The sequence below is a fragment of the Oxyura jamaicensis genome, chromosome 2, assembly GCF_011077185.1.
Source record: "Oxyura jamaicensis isolate SHBP4307 breed ruddy duck chromosome 2, BPBGC_Ojam_1.0, whole genome shotgun sequence".
Taxonomy (NCBI): domain Eukaryota; kingdom Metazoa; phylum Chordata; class Aves; order Anseriformes; family Anatidae; genus Oxyura; species Oxyura jamaicensis.
The window spans coordinates 143,564,978-143,575,119 of NC_048894.1; the positions used below are offsets into that span (position 1 = coordinate 143,564,978).

At 41.6% G+C, this 10,142-nt stretch overlaps 1 protein-coding gene across 4 annotated transcripts in view; it reads right to left on the minus strand.

The window, feature by feature from the left end:
• The window catches only part of TRPS1 (transcriptional repressor GATA binding 1), a 212,647-nt gene extending 212,480 nt beyond the window's left edge, over positions 1 to 167 (minus strand). For 3 of the 4 annotated variants that reach the window (XM_035317376.1, XM_035317378.1, XM_035317373.1), the window contains exon 1: positions 43 to 167. The gene's annotated coding sequence lies outside the window, so the exon portion shown is untranslated. The remainder of the gene's footprint in view (positions 1 to 42) is intronic. The other variant, XM_035317377.1, reaches the window with a different exon arrangement.
• Between the last annotated feature and the right edge of the window lie 9,975 nt (positions 168 to 10,142).

Below are 10,142 nucleotides of genomic sequence, written 5' to 3' on the forward strand. Positions count from 1 at the left end.
CCCCGGCTTTTTATTTTTTTTTTTTTTATTTTTTTTTTTTACCTGTTGATCGACCGCCAGCAGCAGCCCCGGCAGCCTGGAAGATGGTGGAGCCGCGGCGCGAGCCATGAACCGTCTCCTGCTGCCGGCGGAGTTGGCCGCGGATTATGTGGCGGTGGCCGGCGGCGGGGGGGGGCGGGGGGGGGGGGGGGTCGCGGGCCGGGTCACGGCGCGGCGGCGGCGAGGCGTCGGCCTGCGAGCGCGGGTCGGCCGCCGCGTTATCAGGGGCTGTTATCGCTTGTCAGGACCTCCGTCTCCCCGCATTACGTCAGTTTCAAGACACCGACACTATTAATATCAAAGGAGCCTTCGCGGAGGAAAGCGCCACCCCAGACGGAGCGCCCTTAAAGAGACAGCGCAGGCGGCCCCGCCGCGCCGCCCCCCCCTTCCCCTCACACGCAGCCCCCCCTCAGGGCCGGGCCGGGCCGGGCCGGGCCGGGCCCCCCCCGGGGGCGGCCATGAGCGGGGAGCGGGCCGGGCCGCCGAGGCTTTGGCCGAGTTGGGTGTCTGAGGAGCAGCCCGCAGGCCACAGCCGCATCCCCAGCGCGGCCCCCGCGAGGTTTTGGTGCCCTTTTTTTTTTTTTTTTTTCATTTTATCGATCTCATCGATCGCTGGTGTACGGATTTTGAAAAGTCACAGCACCCCCACCGCCTCACAGCACCCCCACCGCCTCACAAAAATGACAACGACACCACCAACACCACCTCCAAGCCGCTGCCCACCCGCGGGACAGGGCACGGGGGGGATGCCCCGGGGGCTCTGCTCGCCCCTCTCCCCCTGCTGTACTGACAGACAGACGGACACTGCCCAGTTCTCGGCTGAACGCGCCCCGTGGGTGCCTTCTCGTTGACACCAAGCACAAATCAGGTCTCGAGCTGCCCTGGAGAAGACCCTTACAACTGCCCTCTCTGCTCTGAGCCTCTCCGGCTCAAAACGCCCCGCTTTCTCCCCTGCCACAGATTGCCAGGAGTCTGTATGTCAGAGTAAAAAACTCTCCGAGGAGAAGCAGTACGTGAAAGGTTCCCCTGAAAGGGTTTAAAACCCCAAATATAGTAGGCGCTAAAAACTATGTAAACATTTGTTGGGCATTTGGACACATTTTTTTTTTCTGCACTTAGGTGACTTTATATGGCGAGTTTTTTCCTCCCGTGCAAGTCGTTTTTAACTGATTTCACATTAAAACACAAGTGTTCTGGTCGCTCGCAACTAGTAACACATTATTCAAATGAGAAGCTGGAAAAGAGTTAAATCATTACGATGTTAGAGATGAAGCTGTTTCCCCCAAAATGCTTGAAATGACATAACATTTTCCTCACATTTTCCTTCCCGAATACATAGCTATAAAGCATAAAACCTTCAGAGATACACGCTGACGCAAATGAAACCCTCCCGTAAAGCGTATGGCGTTTTCAGTCCCCTCTCCAAGCTTAAACATTCTTCATATATGTTTAGGATAATCTACTGGCAGATTTGTAAAGTAATTGCTCATGTAAATCACCCAGCAACACATTTCCCCCTTAAGTTCTTTTGTAGGATTGTCTGATAAAGCGCTTTATGAATAGCAAAGCAATAATTCACATGCAAGAGGTGAGCCTGTCATGTTACAAAGGGAAGGTAGCAGAGAGTTGCAGGCTGCGGCGCACAGTGGGATCCCAGAGCCCAGGAGGGTAGCACCGACGGGGTCTGCGTGGGACCTCCTCACTCTGCGCCCGGCAGCACACGGCCAGTGTGGAGCAGTGGAGAAGTTTATGACGGAAAGTGGAGAAAAGTAGCACCAGTATTTAAAGTTTGCTTTAACAGCGGGGCCATATGCCGTAGCACCTCACATACACAGGGAGAAAGTTTCCTGACTTCATAACCCTCTACTTTTTCTCAGGCTGGAAGAGCCATAGCAGAACTGCAGTCAGAGACAAACCGCTTCCAGGAACCTCCGTGAATGCAGAATTCGGACTAGTGAATACTTTTGTCCCATCCACACCGATTCAGACCTGTTCTTCTCTGTAGCTCAGGTTCTGCTGTTGCTGCCAAGCCAGACCAGAGTGGCTGTTCTCTCAGAGACGCCTTGCCTGTGAAGGGTTAAAATCAGCAGGTATTTTGTCTGATGACTTGGCTAAGCATCTTACAAGCAGGGCTTGAGTGGAAAATATTTAAACAAGGGTTATTCCCCTTTGCTTCTCTGCTCTAGTGAGACTTATTAATGTCTTTTTCTTTTGAAACAGGAAATGATGCCCCCCACACCTTAAATCCTTGCCAGCTCGCATGTGTGCCTGCAGTTCTCCCAGATTTTAGTCACATTATGACAGATAAAACATGGAGAAGATTGGTAACCTTGAAAGTGCAGGTTTCAACATGTGGAAACCTTGATAATAAACACACCTTTTTTCACCTGTAGAACAATACAAGATATGTATTTGTAAAAGACATAAGCTTTTTGTGCGCATGCTTTTAAAATGAAACCGCAGAAGCCATTCCTAAACAGAGATTAGAAAGACAAAATGTGTCTTCATAATTTTAAGTCGATGACTTTAATGAAATACTCTCAGGAAAAGTATGTTACAGTATCTTTGTAAAAAAAAAAAAAAAAAAAAAAATGCTTGCATGATACATTCTGCATTTCAAGTTAAAATAAAGCAGATCAAGAAGATGTCAATATCAATCTGTTTATATTCACCACAACAGAACTGTAGAGAACTTAATAAAAGCAAAAATATTTTCATAAACTTTTTCAGGCAAATTATTTATTTATGAAATAATTTATAAAGAAAATTTTTACCTCATGGCTTAGATACATCGCATATGCTTGTGATTGACACAATATGTTCAGGCTCAAAGGCCTGTACAGCCTTTTTTTTTATTTTTTTTTTATCCTAGCAGGAATATTTCAAAACAACCAACTAATTCATGAAGTCATACAGTAATTGTTTGACAGTTGTTTCTAATATAGAAAAATAAGTTATGTATATTGTTTTCATTCAAATATTTGTTGATTTGTTGTTAGAATCCTTTGACGTTGACATGCCGCAAATTGCATTAGGAGAAATACTGAAGATTTATTTTCATTTATTATCTTCTGCTGTCAAACATTTGCAAAACCACTTAAAGCAAGTTTTATTTCGCTTTACTTGAAACTTATATTCTGAATGATAGTAGGTGGTTGCTGAAATAGCAAGTCCAGCTTTCTGGGGTAGATAAGAACTGAGGAAGCGAAGGCAAAGCAGCAGCAAAGCAAGAAGATAGAGAGAAAGTGCTGCTTTCACAGCGAGGCATGAACAAAGTAACTTCTAAATAATCCTCCATTTTTTTTTTACACTCGGGCACATTCTCCATTGAGGGAGAATACAGAGGCCCGTCACAGTTGCTTCTTGAAGGAAAACAGTATAACAGTCATTGTTTATCAAGATGACATAACATGCCATTTATGCCTTTATTGTTTAATGCAGTTTCTCTTTTCTTGTAGTTTACTCAGCGTAGATACAAAGAAGGATTAACAGTTAAGCATAAGCATACTTGTTTTACAATTTCAGCCTTTTAGTGCATAACTTACTTACTTAAAGTACTAGAGCCTATAATCACAATGATTTTACCTGATGGAACATGCATTTCAGAAATATAATCCAACTGTTTACCCTAACACGTCATAAATTGCAATTCTTTACAAAAACCTCAGAGATTGACATCCATTGCTCTTAAATGCCTGCTGCTTTAGCACACATCATCAAGAAAGTATTTCTGTATTATTCTCCCTCCAGTTGGTAGTATATCACATGAATTCTTAAGACCATTTTCTTTTACTGTCTTCAATAATGAGCATTTTGAGGAGCATTTAGTTATGTGTCTGAGGCACTCCAGCGTGAGTTTCTTGGGAATATAAACACGGCAACTTACAGGATTTCTGCAGACCCACTTCTTTTCCTTGCACAACTTTTGTCACATGAAATCATCAGGAAACTCTTGTTCCCTTTCTTACACGCTGCACAGAGTCAAGTTTCCAAACTTCAAGTTGTGCGCCAAAGGCAAAAAAAACTACCACTGATTTTAAAAGAAACGGGACTGGAGACCCTAATGATGTGGTTGAAACGTCTCTGAAAAGAGATTATGCGTTGTGATAGACAGGGCAGCGCTGAGAACAGCCAATGAAACAGCATGCAACAGAAGAGCTAATACCATGGCATGATCCCAGATTCAGCAGATGTTTTCTAGGGGGATTGGATATCTGGTAATGGGAAATGGAACCTTTCTCTTCTCTGTCACCATTTTTAACACAGGCCAGAAGTGATGGAAAGGCAATAATATCTGATGCTTCTTTGGTAGCTTTCTCCACTGCGTGGTAGGAACATGTCCTCCTGGCTGGACCACACCAGGGTTGTCTGGGGCTCCCCAGCGCCCCGGTGGCACTGCTGGCACGAGAACCTTCCAGGGAAATGCCTGGAAACCCTCCTTCCCTGGGAGTGGTCTCCTGGGGAGGGATGCGGAACACCGGCTGGGCATGGGCTGCTCCTGCTAATGGCGTGTCTGCAGATAGTTAAATAACTCTGGCAGCCACAAAAGATAATTTATCACTTTACACTATCGTAAAATCTACTAGAAAATTAAAAATGCTAAAACACCAGACTCCTTGAAATCATTTACATGCAGGAATCCACATAATTGTATAGATTTTGATCTTAAAAATGCTATATAAAAGGCATTCATCCAAAGCTCTGAAAAACCTCACATGCACATACACATACATATGGAGTAATATATAATGAGTCTTTCCCAACAAATATCAATAAAAGAAGTGGCAGCCTTTCTTCCCACATTCTAACCGCAAGTTCAGCAAATCAAAACAACCTGAGCCCCCTGTCCTGTCATCACCCCCAACCAGACAGAGCCACTACCTCTCACTGCCTCAATTCCATGCTCAGCTTCCCTCCAGCACTTCTAGGAAGGCTAATCTGGATCAAGTGCATTGAAGCCAATGGGAAAAGAAAAAAGAAAAAAAGAAAAAAAAAACTATAAATGAGTAAATGAGCTCAGGAATCTTTACATTAGGTCCTACATGCAAATGCTTTTCTTTCTTATTCATAAGGCTTGTAGTTATGAAACTGTAGTGTTCTGGATATAATATTAAATCTCACTACAATATCTTCTAATATAAAGCAAAAATTCCATTCAATCAAGGTGTTTGTCTCAAAAGGAGTTTTCTTTCATTTGATTTCCCATAAATAGCTTTTTCATTTATGATTTTTCACCACACTCAAATCTTTATTTTAATGTGACAGACTACAAGCAACAAGTTTTTATTGCAGAAAAGATTTATTTACATAGCTGCTGATGTGAGGTCTCATATTAAGTTTAAGAAAAGGAAATATCTTTCAAATGTGTATATTTCATATTGCAAAAAAATGCATTTTCCACTCCAATATGAACATTAAATGCCTATCCACCGAAAGGCCTAGGAGGTGCAATAGTTGCTATTGAGAATCTCAGACACCCGATGCAGTGGTAAAATTGCCAAGATGCTGTCATTACTTTCAATTAAGGTGGGGTGGGGGAATGCTGGCAAAATTGGTGGGGTGGAAAGGAGCAAAGTCAGACAATAGAGGTAAACACCAGAATGTAGCACATGGTATTATATGGTGTATATATGGTATATATATAGTGGTCTCTACCAGCCTCCTGTGAAACACTTTAAAACACACACACAAGGACACACGAAGACCTACCTTCATCCAGACTAATACATCTAACTTTCAAGGTGTACGGTGCTTTGTGTAAGGAAGAGCTTAACCTTAATCTGGCCTTACCCTCTGTATCATGAATCAGTTCATCTTGCAAAGAGGTCATCTGATGGACCTCTGAGTGCTAGGTGTGGATGCTGATAGGTAGAAATTTGCCTTGCTCCTAAATTTGGACCAGGGGGATTTGGGGAGCAAAAGAAAGAAAGGTCGGTGTGTTCCTACGTTTGGAGACTACATAATTCTCCAGTAGTCTATGGGATTGTTATAACTTGCTCTTCATCTAGACAACTCGACAGAGCTTTCTAGCCTGAGTGAGAAGCGCGCTCTGACCCGCTTTCTGCCTGGCCTCTGCATATGAAAAAAATCACATCCGCAAATCTGAAATTTAAATACGATGCCTCTTGTAATGCTTAGTCTTTGGAAACAGGTAACCTAACAAGAATGATGCCTTGGTTAACTCTAAGGCCTGTTGACACCAAGATGAAAATACCCACGTCCTTTTGTTATGAAATGGCAGTGCCACCGTCTTTGTTGAAAAACACAAAACAAGTGTAGGCATCCTTTAAATTTATTCAAGACTTAAATTTTCTCAGCGGTTATCAGTCTTGAAAGAGGTTTTCTTTGGAAATAGTCTTTCCTTTTGGGAAGAGCACATCAGCCTAATAAAGTGGCAGCAGACTTAGGTCAGTTGGTTCTGCTCTCTCACTAGGAAATCTCATTTCGGCTCATACCTTCATGACCTGCATCCCATGACCATACACACAGTTTTACAGAGCACAGAGTGAATCAGGCAGAAATAATGCTGATGGATCAGCGTTTGTTTCCTCTTGGGATCTTGATGTGGTGAGGTGCAGATCATGACCCAGAAAACATGTGTGTCCCTGTCTTGTTCAATGCCTGGACAAACTGATCCCACATAGGGCAGAAATACTCTCTAATTTTTTTCATCCTTCCTGACTCCACTGCTTTTAGTTCCTTTCATTGCTCACATAAAACAGACAGTTACCTTATGACACACTAAAATATTTATGCATTACACTTCTTATTTAACAATGGCCAGAAATGCCCTTGATGGGCTGGTGAAAAACCTGAACGGTTTTGGCAATTTTGCTGTATGTATTTTTTTTTTTTTTCCAATGGGAGTTTGCATGAATAGAATGCAAAAGAATGAAACAAAATAAAATAAAATAAAATAAAATAAAATCAATTCAAGACAAGTAACTCATCCCTGTCAAGGCCCTTCCCCCTCACTTTTTTAGCATTGCAAAATAGACACTGATATTATTGACATTAACGTAGACATTGAACTGAGAATCATCAGCTACTTTTAAATAAAGGAAATAAAGCTACGTACTACATTATGACTAATATATGGAAGAGTCACTCATACAATGGCATGTAAATAAAACATTTGTGATTAATAGCTCTATATTTATGGAAAGAGGCATCTTTTAGAATGACTGATGTGTATGATATGGGTAGAAAATTATCTGAACTATTTAGGAATCAAAGTGGTAAAATGAAATAAAAATAATATGAAAGATGTATCTAAGGAAGGGCTAAGTGACCTTCATGAGCCCTTAGTCACAGAAGCCAAAGTGGCTTGCATATAGGAAGCATCCCTAGAGGTAATTGTACTGGTGCCCTATTTCCCCTTGTCAGGAGCTAGAGGCAGCCCAACAAGCAAGCAAGAGGTGCAGTGAGCAAGCTGCATACTGTGATGCAAATTCAGATGAGCCAGTGCAGAGCACTGAAAAATTAACTCCTATTTCTTGATGAATGCAGGAAACAACACACAGAAGGAATCCACACCAGGGAAGAGGCATGCATTCACAAGAACAGGCATAAAAGAGCCTGGTAAATCTAGTCTATGAGAAAAAAAAAAAAAAAAAAAAAAAAAAAAAAAAAAAAAAAAAAGAGAGAGAGAGAGAAAGAACAGTTTTTTGGAATTCTCCATGTCACTTTTTTTATTTGACTTTTTCAGGCCAAGGTGAGGGTGGGAATCAAAAGATGGGGCCCGAGTTTGGAAATGGAAGTGACTGCCTGAAATAAGCTCAGAAGGGTAGCTATTGGGGCTGCTAATTATGACAAGCAGCCCAATGAGGTTGTCAAGCAGAGGGAAGTAGACAGAAGGATGTAGCAGACAGATAAAGCAGCACCTCTCCTATGACAAGCTTCAAGTATCATTCAGACTCTTAAAGAGATGCATTTTAACACAATCTGCATAAAGGACTAAGTCCTTTTTTCCCTACCTCCACAATGCCATTACTGGAGATGTGCAAGCATTAGAAGAAAAAAAGGCTACTTGGGAAGGGCTCATGCATAGCAAATTTGTTTTCCCCCTTCCCCATCAACTCTGTAATTACAACCATTCAGACAAAGCTGGTTTTCCCAGTAGGACTGGCTGAAAACGCAGTTCATTTACATGGCCTAATTGGGCTTTTTTGGCCAAGGTTGTTCTATACACTGACACTAGAACTAGGTACTTAACATTGAAAAATACATTATTGTGGTATTCAAGTTAAGGATTTCATTACTTTGAAGTTAGGAAATTCAGAGTGAAAGTGTCTCCTTTAACATCAGCGCTTCTGTAGTACGTATAAGCATAAGAATAATATTGGCAATTACATTGGCCCCAAACAGTTAAGAGTCTGTGAAGTAAAGAGGCAGTCATTTTATCTTCTTCTTTCTCTATGAAAGAAGTAAAATAGAATTTGGATATTTATGTAGATGGATATGCTGTTACATGAAATGTTGGCTATATAGTCCTGTGGCCTTCAGATTTTTGTACAGTGAGCAGATCAGCTGATTTGTGAAGATGGTTTTACTAGAAAATATTTTTTGGGGAAAAAAAAAAGCTTCTCTTGTATTCTACAATTTGCATTATGTAAAAGTTGGTTATTTTTATATTTTCTTATTTCATTTGTATCTATCTTGCCTCCCTCAGCAAAACACACTGTTCATGAATATGTATCTTATAACCTTTCCTAAGCCAAGTGCACAGGTTTAGTTTCAGGGCCTTCCATATTGTACATGTCCTCTACAAAGAGGTTTTGCAAAGTCATCAGTGCAAACTCAAGCCATGTCTAGAAAGAAAATTTACATAAATATTTCACCAGGCCTTAGTATAGACAAGGTTCCTGCAGCTGAACCTGTTTTTCAGCATGTTTAATTGCCACATTAATTAGAACATGAGGGCTCAAATCCACAAAGATATTTGGGTGCCTAATTCTCATTAAATTCAATTGAGAGATGGCACTTACATCCCTTTATGGATGTAGAAGACACAAAAACCTCAAGAATCTTATCTGTTCTAAAACTCCCAGACAAATACTGCTATCAGCTTCTTCAGAACAACAGGAATTTTATTGTAGTTCCTGATGAAGGTACCTCTTAAGTACAGGAAATGATATGATAACAATGGAGGCTGCATTTGTTTCTCACCTCATTTCCAGCCATCCAGCCCTTTCAAACTGCAGGAAGTTTCCAGATCATGGGGTAGGAAACTCAAAAAGAAAAACAAGATGTTCTCTGTTGACCATCAGGAATTAAGCTGGCAGGTTTTGCTCTTTTGTGGCATTATATAAAAACTGACTATTAGTGGGATGACCATGGCTCCACATTCCTATGTAATCTCCAGATGTAAATAGAAATTGTGATCACACCTCCAGACGTAAGACCCCAGGACTGAGTTTTCTGGACCCCCGTGTGACATGTCCACATATGGGCTGAAGTCCAAAGGCTGGAGCTGCCACGCTCTACTCCTTCCAGCTGCACATCCCTACGCCTTTGCTCATGTTGTACCAGAGCTCATGCAACTGGCTGTAAGCCATAAAAGGGAGCTGATTCAGCTGAAATGTCTTTTAAAAATCTCTTTCAATCTTTGACAGTTCAAAAATACAGTATCTGGGACAGGGAGAAGGGTGAGACTTCCTTCTTTTGATAGGAGTTTTTTTTAAATTGTCATGAAACAGCCAGCCTTTGGAGGCTTGTCTCCAGAGCCACCTGACTACCATCAACTGCCCTGTGAAGGAGTTTCTCTCTCCCTTCATCCTTAACAGCTGAAGAAGCCCAGCCTCTTAGTTTAAGCAACTGGGGATGTTTCTTATGTGATATGAATACACACCCAGAGTTATGTGATTAATCACAATCTCCCCACCTCTCTGCTTTAAAATGTCAGTCTTAGCTTTGCCTTGATATGCTGTCTAAGTATAATGACACTTACTAAATAAACGTTAAAAATAAGGAAGTTATCTTTCACAAAGGTAGAGCTTAAAGCCAGAAGGAAACATTACAAGCTCTGGTTTGCCTTCACACATAATTCTGGCTACAGAATGCTCAATACTCACTGTGCCAAGGCTATAACTGAAGTATGGAGA